At 42.4% G+C, this 17,500-nt stretch overlaps 1 protein-coding gene across 1 annotated transcript in view; it reads left to right on the top strand.

Moving 5' to 3' along the window:
- The window catches only part of rbfox1 (RNA binding fox-1 homolog 1), a 384,783-nt gene that overhangs the window by 88,538 nt on the left and 278,745 nt on the right, over window positions 1-17,500 (top strand). The window lies entirely within an intron of this gene.

Below are 17,500 nucleotides of genomic sequence, written 5' to 3'. Positions count from 1 at the left end.
GTTCGAGTCCGACCTCAGACAATTTTCCTGCACGTCTTCCCCCCTCTCTCTCCCCTTTCTCACCTAGCTGTCCTGTCCATTAAAGGCGGAAATGCCCCCCAAAAATAATCTTAATAAAAAGCATAGAAGCTACCATGGTGTAGCTTTGGAATAGCAAGAAATATGTACTGGATTATTGACATAAACAGAATTGTAGGTCACTGTTAATTTTTTGGTCTGCTGAGTTGCCAGTCAATGTACTAACCCTGCTAACCCACAAATATTTTCATTATTGATTAATGCTTTTGGTGTATAGCGTCAGAAAATAGTGAAACATGTCCACCACAGTTTCTTGATGGTCAGAGTGAGGCAAATATTTTAAGTTTACTGTCACATGAGTAAAATAAAAGCAGCATATCCTCAGAATTCAGAAGCTGGAATGTTTGTTGTATTGGCTTGATTGAGTCGATTGATTTGACTGACAACTGCACTAATGGTTTCAGAACCATTGTATAGATGATAGCCCACTTATCTTGAAAATCATTTAATCTGGCTCCCCTTAGGTGACATAGGTGTACCCGATCCAAAGTTGCATGGCCTCAGCAGCCTTTTCACATGTTGCTCCTCTTCAGTCATGGGTCATGAACTTCTCTTGAAGGGGGACGCACAGCCATTAGCTTCAGGAACTTAGCACTGATCTGAGATCTAAAACAAGCATTTGGTGTTCTGAGTGAGTCTGATATCTGGACTAGTGCACAAGGAACGTTAACACATTAACCATACTGTAGCAGCATGCCCCTGCGATAGCAAACGTGCGAATGCAGCAATAAACAACACAGCTGTAGAAACAAAGTGCAATTCTGATAGTAGCACAGTGTAATACAATTCATTTCAACCACACCAAAATTATAAGCAGTGCATCACTGCCTACTGCAACCCAGACACTTTAACCAGAACGTTTCCATTACAACATCTTTCTGTGGGAACATCGCTGGCCATCTGGACATAAGGTCCTTGATCCCGTGTTCTCTCTTCATGACCTCCTCTGGTGTCTGAATAAATGGCCAAAAGGAAGATGTGTCCAGGCCTGAAATAGCCAACCTGAGTCAAAAAAACAAACCTAAAACAAACAACCCGAATTGAAGCTCTTTAACAGCGGGATGACTCAGAGGCGATGCAGGGATTCACACTGTGTATTTACAGTGAAGGTGTGCCGTCTCCCCTCAGGTAACGTTACAAAACACCTCTACTACTGTCTTTAGGGAAATCAAGCAGAGCCACTACAACACACAGGCATCGTGTTTATCGGGGTGGGGCTGACGTCTCCACGCCGGTTGGTCGATTGGTTGGTTGATATGCGGATTAAACGCAGAAGTAAAAATGCCGGTGGTCGGCGTCACCATATGGATCGACACCTCTCTTATTATACATCCATGGACGGCACAAGGTAGAGTACTTGCTCTGGACTTTTTCTGGCTAAACTCCACTACCACGGCTCCCTGAAAGGAGCGTCATCTGGCGGCGCCTGTAGCCGGCTCACAGTCACCTATTGACGGCTAAACAACTGCCGCTGGTAGCCGGCGTCCCGTAGCTCTGTAGCGGCTAAATACAACCAGCAACTGCTGCTCGGATTTTAGCATTCTATGGCACTACAGACTGTTCACGTTACAGCGCTTTACTTAGTTTAAAATACTTCTATTTTAGGTAGGCTATATAATGGTCTATTGGTGAAGTAGCACTGATTATTTTGAGTGGGGGGTACATTTTGTCCCACCGGTGATAAAAATAATTCAGCAGAGGCAGGGATATGTAGACCAGAAAGGGGGGAAACTCCACGCATCCCCCCCCCGGCAAATCACACCCTGCGTGTACATGTAGCATGTGACGGTTGGTTCGAAACTCAAAAATGGAATGTTGTACCTAAAAGACTGTGACATTGTTACACTCCAAAGCAGTTAAAGTTGGTACTTAAAAACCTGGTAGTGTGAACCGATCATTTAATGCTCTCTGTGTGAGCAGTGTCCGTACGCAGCCAAAGATCATTTTGTGAGGGAAGAGACCCATCACTCTGTAACCTCACTCTACAATCCCAAGTCGACTGTGTGTCCTTTGCAGTCCAACAAGACAAGCATAGTGGCGAGTCGTCTCGACCAAAATGAACATCTGATCACTTTATGTCAATTAAAACAATTAAAACAAATACATTGGCAAACTATTCCCCCCCCGTGAAAAGCCCTTTGCAGAACAGCTGTTTGTTGTTTGCGGTTTGTTAATCAGAGCCGCAGGTTTCTACACAGGGAGCTGTGAAATTGGCAGCCGATTATCGTGTAGAGCTCTCGGGTGACTGATGCTGGCCGTTCTCGGATCTGCTCGGTCCTACATGGTGGATCCTAAATCAGATCTGCTAGAATGGTCGACGTAGTTAGGTTTAGGCATGGGGAGTTGGGATCGGTTAGGGTAAGAATACCAGGGTAAGCCAATCAGAGGCAGAATAAGGCGGGCCAAGAGGCACGTCCTGTGACGTCGACACGTCTAGCGGATCCAATCTAGCATCTACCGTCCCACATAGGGGACCCGATCTGTTTCTTACAGTGGGCAGCAGGATGGTAACATCTTCACTTAGCCACAGTTGGCTGGGGTGAGGCAGCGGTGGCAGCTTTTGCCAGATGTTGAAATCAGAGCTTCTTTCTTTAAAGCTGGCTGGATGACGGCCTTAACCACGTTCTGCAGGCCTGGGGACCCAGCAGAGGCAGAACCCAGCTAAGCAGCGCGTCAAACCAAAGAGAAAAGAGCAAGAAGTGGGGAAGACGAGGAGAAGAGAGGAGATTAGAAGAGAGAGATCTTTGGGCTTCATTAAGTCTTCATTAAGGAGGCAGTGTCCGATGCCCAGTGGCGTGAAACTTTACCCATCCCATCAGTAAATCCCTCCCGTTGGATTCTTTCCTTAATTACACTCTGTAATCTTTTACGGTATTAATATATTTTGGTACACGTAACTAATTCTTTGATATTCAAAAGCTGGGGTCCCTCACTTGCTGAAAGACACTAAACACCTGATCTCATTACCGAGTAAAAACCTGCTAGAATGAAATGAATTAAAAAGGCCTATAGATGGCAATCATGTTCCAACATCTGATATTATGGCAATACATATATATTTGCATATGCATACCTATATGTACAGCAAATTAATGATCTCTGACCCAGAGTTTTCTGTGAAAGATGTAGAATTGAAGTCACCATATTTGCTACAGACCTCTCCAGGGTGCTGAACATGTGTGTGCTAACTGATCCTTAACAATAGATGGAGCCAGAATGCCATCTATGGCAGCTCAGCTACACTGTGCTAACATCAAACAGTCTAAAGAAAAGGATGCTATCTGTGTATATATATACCTGTGTGTTTGTGTGTGTGTGTGTGTGTGTGTGTGATATATATATATATATATATATATATATATATATATATACATACACACACACAGTATATACACATACATACAGTACAGGCCAAAAGTTTGGACACACCTTCTCATTCAATGTTTCTTTATTTTCATGACTATTTACATTGTAGATTCTCACTGAAGGCATCAAAACTATGAATGAACACATGTGGAATTATGTACTTAACAAAAAAGTGTGAAATAACTGAAAACATGTCTTATATTTTAGATTCCTCAAAGTAGCCACCCTTTGCTCTGGTTACTGCTTTGCACACTCTTGGCATTCTCTTGATGAGCTTCAAGAGGTAGTCACCTGAAATGCTTTTCCAACAGTCTTGAGGAGTTCCCAGAGATGCTTAGCACTTGTTGGCCCTTTTGCCTTCACTCTGCGGTCCAGCTCACCCCAAACCATCTCGATTGGGTTCAGGTCCGGTGACTGTGGAGGCCAGGCCATCTGGCGCAGCACTCCATCACTCTCCTTCTTTTTTTATCATTATTCTCATTTTCATTGAAAATTATTAAAGGGATACGCCACCGTTTGTAGAAATAGGGCTTATCACGGTCTCCTCTAGCTGTAGATAGGTGGGCCAATGCATTTTTTGTGCATGTATTGTTTTAGTCCGGTGCAACACCGGCAGCGCCGCCGCTAGTTAGCTTAGCGTAGTGAATGGAATCCTATGTTGCCGGTTAGCACGTTGTGAGTAAAAGTGAGCCAACAAAGGACAAAAAAACAACCTAATTACTTGCACTGAGACAAAAAATGCGTTGGCCCACCTATCTACAGCTAGGGGAGAACGTGATAAGCCCTATTTCAACAAACGGTGGTGTATTCCTTTAACATTGAAAGAAATTAAAATGATCATGTGTGATTTTTGCGAGGATCTGTACCAAACAAAGATTTTTTTCTTTAGTCTGTAGGATAGGATCTGTAGGCCGGGACATCTCTGCAGCACCACAATACTTCATTTAGAATGGTTTGACACATATTTTTCCATTAACAAATATTCGCCGCGATTTGGATATTGCACTAGTCCATATTGCAATTTCGATACAATTGCGATTAATTGTGCAGCCCTAGTTTTGCCTATAAAAACAGACATGTCAGTGTTTTGAAAAGGAGAAATTGAGTTTCAATATAACTTTGGCCCGGTCAGTATCTGGCTGGCACCCCAGAAAGAAATAATAGCAAACGGTCACAAAGAAACCTGTCTAGCTAAGATTTGTAGTGACTCTTAGCCTATACATGAAAGGAGTAAAAAAATAAGCATTGCAAGCCTGGGAGTTACAGTCCTCTTTCACAGTGTAGGGTGTGATGAACATTGCAGCCTGTGAGGGGTGCTAGCATGGCTTCAGACTCGCCTCTCTAACAGAGTACAGGCTGGTTGCAGAGAGGGAAATGAACAGCTACTTTTAGACATGCTGGTGGGCAGAAAATAGCAGTGAGCTGCTACTTTAAGAGCCTGCTACCCAGCTTACATTAATAGAAACAAGGGATGTGCAGAGAAGAAAAGAATCTCAGCCAGTTAATCTGGCACAGTATTAAGAGTATAAAAAAAACTTGAAATGGGGAACCTTTTGTTCAAATGACCCATATTACAGGCAGGCCTCAGGGGGCCTCCAGGAGAAAAGGTCTCTCTCATTCACGCTGCTTGATTACGAACGCTGCCCGGGGATATTGCTGAACTTCAGATAATTGCGGCCGAGCGGGAGCCTTTAGCTTTGACAGCCCAAACAAACTCAACATGGAGCTGTGTCCTCCAACGCACCCCTGCTCTGCTCTGCTCAGCACTGAACAGGCCAGACTTAATACTGACAAGAGGGTTTTTAACACTACTCAACTTTCTGAAGAATAGTAGTGAATCAGCAGGGAGCTCGCTGAGAAGTAGAACACTGTGCACGCACAGACACACACACACACACACACACACACAATGCAGTTACTGTACATATGATGACGGAATATGAAGTTATTACAGATTTTGAAGATCAACTGAGGGAGGGAGATGGAGGACTTTTTAAGAGGCTTGACTTCAGACTGAAGTCTGCTGGTGACCATGTCACACGTGGACAATATTTCTTGATGGATGGAGGGATGACTGAACACATGATGGAAGGTTGGAGTGGCACATCAGCCAATACAGTAATTCCCACCAGAAGTGTGTGTGTGTGTGTGTGTGTGTGTGTGTGTGTGCGTGGCTTTCCTAAGCCAAATGGCTTGTTATCTGTACGCATTTTAAGCTATCCACGTGTATGTCTACACTGTATACAGCGGATGTAAACATACACACCACGTGGCATCGCGTGTGTTATTGCGAGAACGTGCCGTACTATTGCGAGAATGTCACACACGTGTGAAAAGAAAAAAAAAAAAAAGGTTGGGTTTAGGAAAAGAACATTGGGCGTTGATAAACACGCTAAATAGCGTTTATGCGTATGTAAAGATACTCTGCAAAATGTCCTGCAATCAAAATTCTACTTAAGTACAAAAATATTATCAGCAAAATGTAATTAAACTGCAGAAAAAATGTCCCGTCACTGATATGTTAGTATATACGGCATTATAAATGGCATCGTGACTTTGCGTAAACATACACGCCACTTTCCTAAAGCCAAATGGCGTGGTATCTGTACGCATTTTGAGCTATCCACGTGTATGTCTACGCTGTATACAGCGGATGTAAACATACACACCACGTGGCGTCGCGTGTGTTATTGCGGTAACGTGCCGTTCAATCAAAATTCTACTTAAGTACAAAAATATTATCAGCAAAATGTAATTAAACTGCAGAAAAAATGTCCAGTCACTGATATATTAGTATATACGGCATTATAAGATTGTTGATACTGATGGATCACTTCACTGTAGCAAGTCAAGGTGGAGATAGTTTCAACTACTTTATGTTAGCTAGTTTAGCACACTGGTTCCCAAGCTGGGGCTCAGGCCCCTCCAAAGGGTCACCAGAGGAATCTGAGGGGTCCTGAGATGATTTATGGGACAGGGAAGCAGAAAAAAAACTAACTTCTGTTTACATTTTTAGGAATTAATCACCCCTAATATTTGCTTCTTTGTTGAGTATTGGACAGTTTTTGTTTAAATGACAATTAAGCAACAGAGTCTGTTCTTTACACCTGCTGCCATACTTACACTGTGTTACCATTCTGTTACCTTGCTCATCACTTTGTCTGAGTGTGTATGACCGTGTGTGACAGAGATGCAAAGTGACCAGCAGGGGGCAGGAGGTTTCCAGTTGTGTGTGTGTGTGTGTGTGTGTTTGTACGCGCCCCTGCGTGTGCGTGCATGTGCAGCCCGCAACGGGACTTCATCAGTTAATTAGTTTTTCTCCCTTATTTTTACTCTTGGTCTGCCCATTGGGGATTTCTCTCTCTCTCTCTCTCTCTCTTTTTTTTTTTTTTCTCTGGCTCTCTAAGTGCATCTCTCTTTCTCTCTCTCTCTCTCTTCATCACTGTATCGTCTGTATCAGCAAATTATACTGCAGGGAAATCTTTTTTTTCCTTTTAAATAGCCCCCCCCTCCTCCCTGTCTCTTTCTCTCTCACTCTTTGGATCTTTTTTTGTTCTTCACTCCCTCGATCTCTCTCTTTCTCTCGCTCTTTCCTTATCCGTCTCTCCCTCCATAAGCCTATTCCCCTTGAAGTGTGCTGGTTATGGATGCTCAAGTTGTCGGCCTGAGACCAGGAGATTATTAGGAGGATACATGATTAAAGAAACTCTCATTTCCTCCATGGCTGCAGAGAAAACTTTACCGGCAGACAGATTCAGACCCTTTTTAGTTTCCTTTACACGTCTGTTGGCGCGCCCAGACTACTACAGGACAGGCTGTTTTACAATGTGGCATCAAAAGCACTGTCTGTCCTCTCTTTAATGGCCAAATGGATCATTCCTTCCGTGAAGAATTCAAATCTAAAGTGAAAGGAAGGAAAAAAGGGAGCATGTGGTTGTGTTTTTGAGAGGCATTTCTAAATATACTGTTGTTTCCGGTGATATTTTGGAACCACGCGCCACAGGGACGCACAAAAATCTGCAACGAGACTGAGAGTGTGCAGCCATGCTGGTAGCTCTGCGTGCCTGTTAGGCACAGGGATGCTGTGAGCTAAATGCTAACATCAGCAGGTACAATGTTTACCATGTTCACCTCGTATTTTAGCACGTTAGTGTGCTAACATTAGCTTGTCAGCACATACCATGAAGTCCGGGTGAGGCTGATGGGGATGGTCATTAGTTTGATCTTTTAGGTATTTGGTCATAAACCAAAGTATTGGACAAATGGATGGTGCCAGATGAAAAGTCACAGGATCACCAAAGTTGAATGTCTGTACCAAATTGTATGGAAGATTTTCGGGCAACATTCTAGGTCTGTCCTCGACTAAAGATATTGTTACTCGATTAACACTCGCATGATTTTTGTCGCCTAATCGATTCGTTGATTCGACAGATCATGCAAAAGCACAACTTTATATCTTGTTTTATATGAGATAGATGATGTGCTGATAAGTTTCTTCAATATAAGTCATTCAGCACGAAAAAGGATTAAAAAAAAAGACTAATCAAAAAAAAAAAAAAAAGGAATCGACTTAGACCAAAACCACGTCTAATTGACTAAAAGAGGGCAGCCCTACAAAATTCTCTATTTGTTAAGACACTTCAATCGGGAGAATCACCAAAATCATTAGGATTTATCCTCTGGGTCACCATGAATGACTGTACAAACATCTCAGTCCACCCAAAGGTGGTTTGGATATTTTAGCCTGGACCAAAGTGGTTCACCGATCGACTAGTCTATATCCTCGACGTTCCACTTCCGGGATCGCTCCAGTGTTGACAAATTGGAAATTCCGCCGGATGTCCTTCTTTTAAACTCCAATCGATTCACGAGGACTGTGGTTACCATGTGCAGATATTGCAACCGGAATGGTTATTGTTAGGGAAAGATTTTGGTTGCGGTTTAGACAGTCCCTCCAGAAAAACGCGATTATGCGATCGCATAATTCAATGCATAATCGGCCAAAGTCCGCATAAATTTATGCGGGGGCCGCATTTTTTCAAATACGCCGATTATTTCATAATCCCCGCATTTTCATTGCAAAAAAGTCCCATATATCTTAGCAGAATGTGAAAAATGTTGTGTTTACTTCACACGAGAGCAGCCATTTTCCCCTGTTGCCATGGGAACGTTATGAAGTGACGTAATTACGCGATGTGAACATCGTCGAAAAGCAGGGTTTTTTTCATAACCCTTTTTTTTTTTTCTTTTCATCAAACCGCATTTTGGAAGTTCCTTCAATTTTTGCGCAAGTTCTGATTGGCAATTTCAAAAATTGCATAAATATCCGCATATTCCATCGCATTTTTAAGAAAACGTGCCACATAATACATGGATTTTTGCCCACAACAATCACAAAAAACATTTTTCCTGAGAGACGTTTTGTTGGTAGTGCGCACCGCAGTAGCAAATCTGTGGTGAAACTGGATCTCCTGCACCGACAGTGTCAGACATATACACCACACCCATCCACCACCTGACTCCCACGTCCACACTTTCCATTATAATTACGTTATTGTTCTTAATGGTTCCCTTTATAGTAGACCCACTTCTTGTGCCTCGTCTGTATGGAAGCATTTTTTTTATTTCCTCTGTGAAAGTGTGCTGCATTTCCGCTATTGACCTCTGTCCAAAGTGTGATGAATTGGGTTCCAATCATACTCTTGGAAATGAAGAAAGATGTTTGTTAGCATGTGAATGTCTTTTACCCCAGATGCTAGCGTCATCTACATATTTCTGCTGTCTTGCCCTGGGTGCCGTCCAGCAGAATACATTAGAATAGCAAAATATTAAAAAGTATTGATTTTGTCATTTATAAAATGCTGAAGTCATGTATTGATTGCTACGGTGTGCAAAGAGGGCTTGCTGGCCCGCTTTAGCTGCTTCACTTTTGGTAAAGCAGCAGTGTCTCTTGCCAATGCGGCTCTTATCCCCACTCGGCGCCGCTCTCGCAGTGGCTTCACAACATCCGTTCCAGTAAAACTACTGAAGCAGTACGTAGTTTACAATCTAGACATGAAATTGAGTTATAAATGTAACAGTCACAGTATTATTCTAATGTTGGGGCCATAGAATCAAACAGCTGGGAGAAGTTGGTGCAGTGCAAACGGGAAAATGCTTTCAGTGTCATGGTGGTTTTGCTTTGGGTGCACAGCTGTAACTGACATTAACAGGAAACTAGGAGGGTTCTTACTTACAAATAGGGTCAAAGACAATATATTTTCTGTACTTTATGGCTGCTATTACACATAGGGTACTGACTGTGGCTTTCTGATTCTATACTGTAAAAGAAAGAAGTGGTGAACTGGTTAAAAATATTAAGTGGAGGGGGATAGTATAGCAGGGAACTCTAAATTGTGAATGTGTAACTAAACCCATATTAAGGTAAGATGTTGCTCCTAGAAGGTAGCAGGTCTCACCTCTTAACTTTGCCAATGTAGGCCATTATTCACATGTTGCCATGGCAACCTCAAGCACACGGGTGTATTGCTGTTTGGCCTTGACGTTGCATCTAAAAGAAAAGCCCGGACAATCCCGGCTTCTGGACTTCTCTGAGAAAAGTCTGAACATTTGTGGTGATTTTTATGTTTGTGATGTTTTGTGTAAATGTTCTGTAGCTTTAAAGGTCCAGTGTGTAACGTGTTTAGTTGTTCATTATCAAAATCTGTGTTGCCCGTTCACAAACTTGTCCTTTTTCATGAATATTTTACCACCACCATCAATTCCAAGTATTCCTTTTTGGCTTGAAATTTTACATTTGCGTTCGCATGAACTGGGGTAGACGCTCCCTATTCATGCGCCATCTTGAAATACATTAGCCGGTAAGGGACATACAGGACATACTGCTCCGCCTTTCCTTTTTACATGATAAACTCACAGGGTGCTGCTAATGCTGCTAACGGGTATCGCAGCTTCCCGGCCCCCGGCAAGTTTGAAGAAGGAAACATGGAGGACCGCACGTATTCAAAATCCAAATTTCAGGAACAGGAGTCTTCTTCTTCGCCCAGAAAAAGAAAAAAAGGATATTGAAAAGAGCAAGAGACCGGCTTCTTGAAGCGTGAAGGCTACCGTAGCTGTAATACGTACTTTGAACTGCGTGGCGCGAGAGAGTTGATATGATCTCAACACTAGACGGGAGAAATTCCTACACATTGGATCTTTAAGACTCCATCCATTACTACAGGACTGGGAATGTTATTACTATCTCTGGCTCACAAAGTATTCCTAAAGCCCTATTCGCACGGGATTAGTACTACCTGGTGACTTCTAGTCATTTGTAATAATTGAGGAGGTTGTCTGTGATCTTATTCCAGTGCACATCGGCCATGTCTGTAATTTGTGAACTAAATATTCCGTTGCAAATGACCTACTGGATTTTGCCGAACACCGAGGTCCTGTGATCATATTAGTCCCGTGCGAATCGACATGCCTGTGATTTGCTGGGTTAGTAATTTCTAAATTACGAATATGGCTCTAAAGAAAAAAGAAAACAGATTTACATCCAAAGACACAAACATATTTAAGCAAATGGATTAACATTGCGGTGGACACTTTAACCAAGCCACCTAACTATGCACTTCTCACGTTTAATTTCTAAAGCATCAAAAATAGCTTTTAGTTGAGTATCTTACATTGCAGCAGAACTGCAGGAAGCCATCTTTTGATTTTTTTTTTTGGCTCCTGAATTTAATCAGTCATATCAGTGTTCTGGGAGAAGAGCCAGGGTAGAAGGACCACTGAGCGCTTCACTTTCTGCTGCAGAAGAAGAGGAAAGTACAACAGAAGCTTAGTGGAATGACGAGAGGGAATCTGCGGAAGAGCTGCTTAATTTTACCGGGGTAAAATAATCCTAATAAGCAACTGATTCTTTTCTCTCCTGCCGCTGCAGCAACCTTGTTCGGTCTGTAATGTGGAATTAAAGAGGCCGCGTACTTGTATTTTGTGTTTCTAGTTTGTGTTTCTAATTTTACGTTTTGGATGCTTTGATGATCAGAAAACGCGCGTCTTTCTCGTACGGTCTGTAACCCATCGTCAGCTTTGATTGGTCAATATTTCCGGTTTAATCACCTGTGCTGTGCATAGGCGTAATTTACAGGGGGGATGGGGGGGTTACAACTAGAGATGATACTGCCTAAAACGCTGGTATCTGTATCGGGAAGTACTGGAGTTTATGCGCCGATCTGATACCACGTAATAAAGCCCTAAAGAATATCTACGTTAAAGTAGTTTATTCATGTTCTTTTTCCATTATAACTGACTTTCAAACTGGATAATAAAAAAGTTCTGTGCCGTTCATTGTTTGAGTTTGTTCATGTTTCACAAAGAGTTTAACCTGAGCCAGACTGACAACAGAGATATAAATAATATCACATCCATACAGGGATAGTAGCATACAGTTGTTAAAACATAATAAAAGATATGACACACTGGTATCAGATCGGTACTCTGTATCGGCCAATACGCAAGTTCAGGTATCAGAATTGGTATCGGGAAGCAAAAAATGGTATCGCACCATCTCCAGTTACAATGACCATCCCCCCCCCATTGATCAAAACTGGCCAGGCCATATTCAAATGGTGACGCCACCAATTGCAAACAAGGCGTTTTGAGGCAGTCCAGGAGAAGTTCTTTCTGTGTGAGAGACAGTTCCCTGTGGTGTGAAATGTGTTTTGTCTTACTTTAAATACCTGTTACTATTTAATGCATCAAAGGATAGGACTCGAACCCCCAAAACGCACAATAGGGCCTCTTTAAAGTCATTAATGAGAGAATTTATGAGAGGAGAAGCAGCTAAAAATGACCTCCCAGAGATAGATATAAGTGTGTGTGTGCATATGTGTGTGTGTGTGTGTGTGTGTGACTGACAGAGACCTTTTAACTGCCAGATACAATGAACGCCACAGTTAGCAGAAAATGGACTTCCCATTGTCATTGAATAACAGCTGTCAGCATCTTTTTTTTTTTTTTAATCCCCTCAGTGAAATAGTCCAGCTGTCTGAATGCTGTCCGTGAGATCTACCTTATTTAAAACCGCTTCCTTTTGACTAAAATCCAATGCGTTACACCAACACATCACAGTCCCAACACTCTTCCACCTCTAACTGATGTTGGCATAGTTTGAAAACTGCGTTTGGAAATAATTTTTCATTTGAGCTTCAATTTCATTAGTATCACTTCTTAGTCTTATTTGCCAATATTGGTTCTGTGTCAGTAGCTACACTACTTATAATGCCCGAATGCCCTACACGATATTTAAGTTATTATTATTATTTTTTTTTTAGATGGTCACTGTGTCAGATTTGACGAATCTTAGTCATAAATTCTTTCTGTGACTTGGCTGTGAGACATGGCAGGCTACATGTCAGACCCCAACCAATGATTGCACGGCAGCTGGATTCTCGTGGTATCACTAGATAACGCGAGATCAGGGAGATCACATATCGCACGAAAATCCATCATGCCAGGCTTCAAGTAATGCATCGGTGTTTGAACTACCAGCGGACCTTTGTGGACTTTGTGTTTCTGTAACAGGGTCACACCGCGCTCTCTATAAGTACTAGGGCTACTTCAAACCGTGCAGCTGTTTGTGCAACTACTAACTTTGAATAACTTGTTTACTGTGAAACCAAGCGGCAGTCTTCGGGGCTGAACAATAAAGCTCACGCGGAAGTGCCAAAAACTGCAGTTTCTCGAATGGCCACTTAAGGCTGGCTCCAAAAAGAAGTCAATCCCCATAGACCCTAATCTATATCCTTGACGTTCCACTTCCGGGATTGCTCCGTTGCAGACGAAAATTCCGCCAGATTTCACTCATTTAGGCCGAATATAAGTTGCCTCGGGCTTCCTTTTGTGTTGGCGTTCTAAACTCCGGTGGATTTCTGAGGACTATGGTTAACTGATCCTCAGATCTCTGCAGGGTAAATCCAGACAGCTAGCTAGACTATCTGTCCAATCTGAGTTTTCTGTCGCACCACTAAAACAACCTTTGAACGTACACGTTCCACCAAAACAAGTTCCTTCCCAAGGCTATTTTGCAGAGGCACCATGGCTCCACTCGGCGTTTAGCATCGCCCAAGACAATTGTGATTGGTTTAAATAAATGCCAATAAACCTGAGCACGTTTTTCTCCCATCCTGGAATACTGTGTGGACTAGCCAGACCCCCCTCCTCCGCAGGTGGAGGAAGGTCTCTATAGCTAAGTTCACCCTTAATGACAACAGTGTGGGGGGGGGAGGGGGTGACATTTTCCTTAACTTACCCATACAGTTATATTCAGGCTTAAAGTTCTGCATAATTAAGGGCGTTCCACTTTGAGTGACAGGTGGGCTACCGTCACAGGACGCAAGCATAGACTGTAGGCTTATTCGGCCCACCTCGGCTCCTTCCATTCTCCACCTTTTTGGATTAGCTGACATCAGGCACTGCCAAGATGGCAAAGGACGGAGACACCGGGAGCCACCCACTTTGAGCTTCATTTTGGCTCTTTAGAAACATATGGGTGACATCACGGAGACTATGTCCATATTTGATACAGTCTATGTGTGAAACCAAACAACCTGAATAACCCTTTAATACTACAAATTGGCTGATTATTTAATTAGCAAAACATTAACTTTAATGGATAAGTTGCTGAAGAAAGAACCAGCATAACTGCTCACATTCTCCACTACCTGCTATTCTCCAGTCTGTGGAGAAGTATTTGGGAGCAACAGTTACACAATTGATTGGGCTTTAATTTGCACACCATCCAAAATGCTGAATTGCTTAAAGTGCTCTCGTATGAGTGTCAAACTGAGCTATATCTTTGACTGATTTCATTAAATGATGAAAGCTTGTCCACTGGGACCATATCAATGTGTTTGGTTAGTTTGTTTTTCATCTCAGATGACAGGCAGATCTGAAACCAGTGTTATGATCAGGAGCTGTATAAAGCTTCGGAAAGGCATGATGTTATCACACAGCCCTGATAATGACTTCTGTTCTTTCCATTTCTACTTTTTTCAAAGATCTGATTTGTTTTCATATTGACGTGAAAGGGGCTAAATCCTTTTGTTTTTCTTATTGTTCACCTTTAAACATAATGGGAATGTTACTCTGAATTATTTACAAGGCTCTCCCTGAGGTACCTACAGTATCAGTGTCAATAATAGGGCTGGGTATCGCCACTGATTTCCCAAATCGATTTGATTACGATTCACAATGTCCCAGTTAATGCTGTAAATTGTACAAAGAACCCTCTAACCTGGTGCATTCAAAGCAGTCACATTAATCTACTGCTTTATTTAAATTAAACACACTAGAGCAGTCAACCCAATTAAGTGTGAGTCTACAGACTGTACGCTCAGTGTGTATTGAGTGACCAGAAAAAAAAAGTGCTTTCTGTGGTACAGAGGGTGTGGTGCAGAGACGGTATATATACCTAAAAAAACATAGACAGTTTATAATGGACCAACAGATCCCGTTGCTCTGGACGGAGACCAGTGAAGGATATTAGAAGCACTTTTCCGGTGAGCGCTGAGTGTTACTGAGCAGCCTCCAACTGAGCTCGAAGACGTAGATGTGACGTGAGCAACCTGTCTGAAAGTTGGAAGTCTTCTGGTAGCTGTGCCAAGAGAAATCTCAATCATTCCCAATCTTGCAGAGACGGAGAGCGTAGGTATATGTAAGGAGATAACATGGGCACAGGCTAATTATTGCTAACTAAAATGCTAGTTAACATTAATAATTAAACTTAAACAGCTAATGTAAGTCAAAACTGCCTGCGAGCTTCTCCTGTACTGTACAGTAATTCCTCTACTATGAGACAGTAAGTCGCGTAGTTATGACACAATCGTTAGCCTATTTTTCCAAAACCGTCTGCTACGGAGCCATAACGTGAGGTACAAGGTAATGGAGCCTTTTATACATTGTCGTGTTTCTTTAGAAATAGACAATGGACAAATAAAGTCTTTAAACGCTTCAGATGTAAAGTTATTCGCTGTCAAAGTGACGTCAAAATGAATGGCAGTCAGTGGAATGCTAACGTCGGGTGATCGTTTGGTAGCATCAAAATGGCGCCATAGGAGGTTCGAGTTCTGAAGCGAAGCTTACCCCCTTGCTAAAAAGCGTCATACATCCTGAAAATGCCATGCCAGTTTTTCCCTCCCCAAAATGTAGCCTAATTTTAGAGCGTTATCTAGCCCCTCTCTCAACAAGCTAACATGACATGGTTGGTACCAGTGGATGCCATGCCAGTTTTTCCCTCCCCAAAATGTAGCCTAACTTTGGAGTGTTATTTAGCCCCTCTCTCAACAAGCTAACATGACATGGTTGGTACCAGTGGATGCCTTAGGTCGTCTGCTTTCATATGATACCAATATCTAGCTCTGTAACGGAGCCCGCTACAGCCTCTTAACACTAAAGCCCACACATAGCCCGTGCCATTGAACATTATGATTCAAAAATGTATCTGATTCCATCGTTAATTGCTGTCTCCCTCCCGGTTGAATTTTACTATAATAATACCTATTCTGCACATTACTATGTCATCATAATGATATAATTCAATTGGATTCTGTTGTTGTTTTTCACAAATTAAAAAACCTTCAGTTGCCAGCAGCACACTGATTAACGTTGGTACTCTGCTCTGCAGCCGAAGTGACGCATTTGCATGACGGCCGTCAAAGCCGGTCTACGGAAAGCTGTTCCACTCCCTATTCAGCCCCATTGTACCGAATTTGGTTGCAGTTCCACCAGAGTTCCACTGGGGGTGATCGCGGTCCAGTGCAAAATGAATGGGACTCTATGGAGCTAGACGGCTAAATTTGTGTCTTTCACCCGATTGTCGTTGAGAAACCTCAGATTTGATTGTAGTTTTTGCAAGTTCAACATGGGTTATAGGTCGAAAGTTGAATGAACGAGTACTTATGTCCTTTTGATTTCTTACAGGGTGAGTCGTTGTTGCCCATAACACGCTAGCATTCTGCTAATGAATGCTGATTGGTCAGTGAAGGTCTGATTACGATCGGAGATCCTGCTTGACGGCATCCGAAGCAGAGCCTGAATATCAGAGTGAATATTTCGGCGTGGTCTTTAAAACATTAGCAAACCTCTTTCTAGCACGTGTATTAACAGGGAGAGCCGAACCTGTTAGCTGTGTTGTCGATGCCTCGAGAGAACAAAGGAAGCGACTCAGAGCTTGCCGTAAAGCAGTATCTCTGGCCGTATATATGTGTATGACGTCATTGACATTTTAAAATGCTTTTTAGAACAAAAAAGCGACTTAAAAAAAAATCGAACTCCCAGCAGTGTGTATTTTCTTTGCCTCCCATTTCGAATGCAGCATTCAAATTACCAGACAAAAAATTATATCCTGAGAAAAGTGGATTTTGAGGGGTATAGCTCCATAGAGCCCCATTCATTCTGTGCTGGCCTGTGAGCGCCCCCTATATGGAACTCTGGTGGAACTGCAACCAGTTCAGAAGCCGGAAGTAACGAGGGAGTGGAACTTCTTCCTATATTAGAAATTCTTTGCGGCCGTACAGTGCCTTGAGACGTGAAAACTCATTTACACGCCAAATATTCACTCACACATGCACTTATAATCGCATAATAATCACACTAAGGTATGTAGGCCCACAGTGTTCATCCCTTTCATATGCGTTATAACATCAAAAATGAAAACCAATCTAATCACACTTTCTGTCTGACTTTAAAAGTTGTGTCCCTGACACAGGGGGGTCCCGCGTGTGCGCTATACGCTATAATAACATCAGGAATGTTATTTTTGTGACTCACTGAACAACGTTTCTAGATAGTATTATTTTTATATGTAGGCTGTTGTGGACGTGCGCAATCAGCATGCAGGTTGTGTGTTGACAACTGAAAGATGCATCGGAGAGATGGAGAGAAAAATGTAAATGCTGAGGGGACTCATAGTCGTTCTTTCCGTTCGACAGACCGTGATAATGTAATCATTTGCTCCGTGATTATATCCACCATTTGGTTTACTTGCCAAAATAGAAATGCTGAAATTGAT

This window comes from Perca fluviatilis, chromosome 15, assembly GCF_010015445.1.
Source record: "Perca fluviatilis chromosome 15, GENO_Pfluv_1.0, whole genome shotgun sequence".
Classification (NCBI taxonomy): Eukaryota; Metazoa; Chordata; class Actinopteri; order Perciformes; family Percidae; genus Perca; species Perca fluviatilis.
Note: the sequence above shows the minus strand (reverse complement) of the source record. Positions and strands in the feature narration are given on the sequence as shown.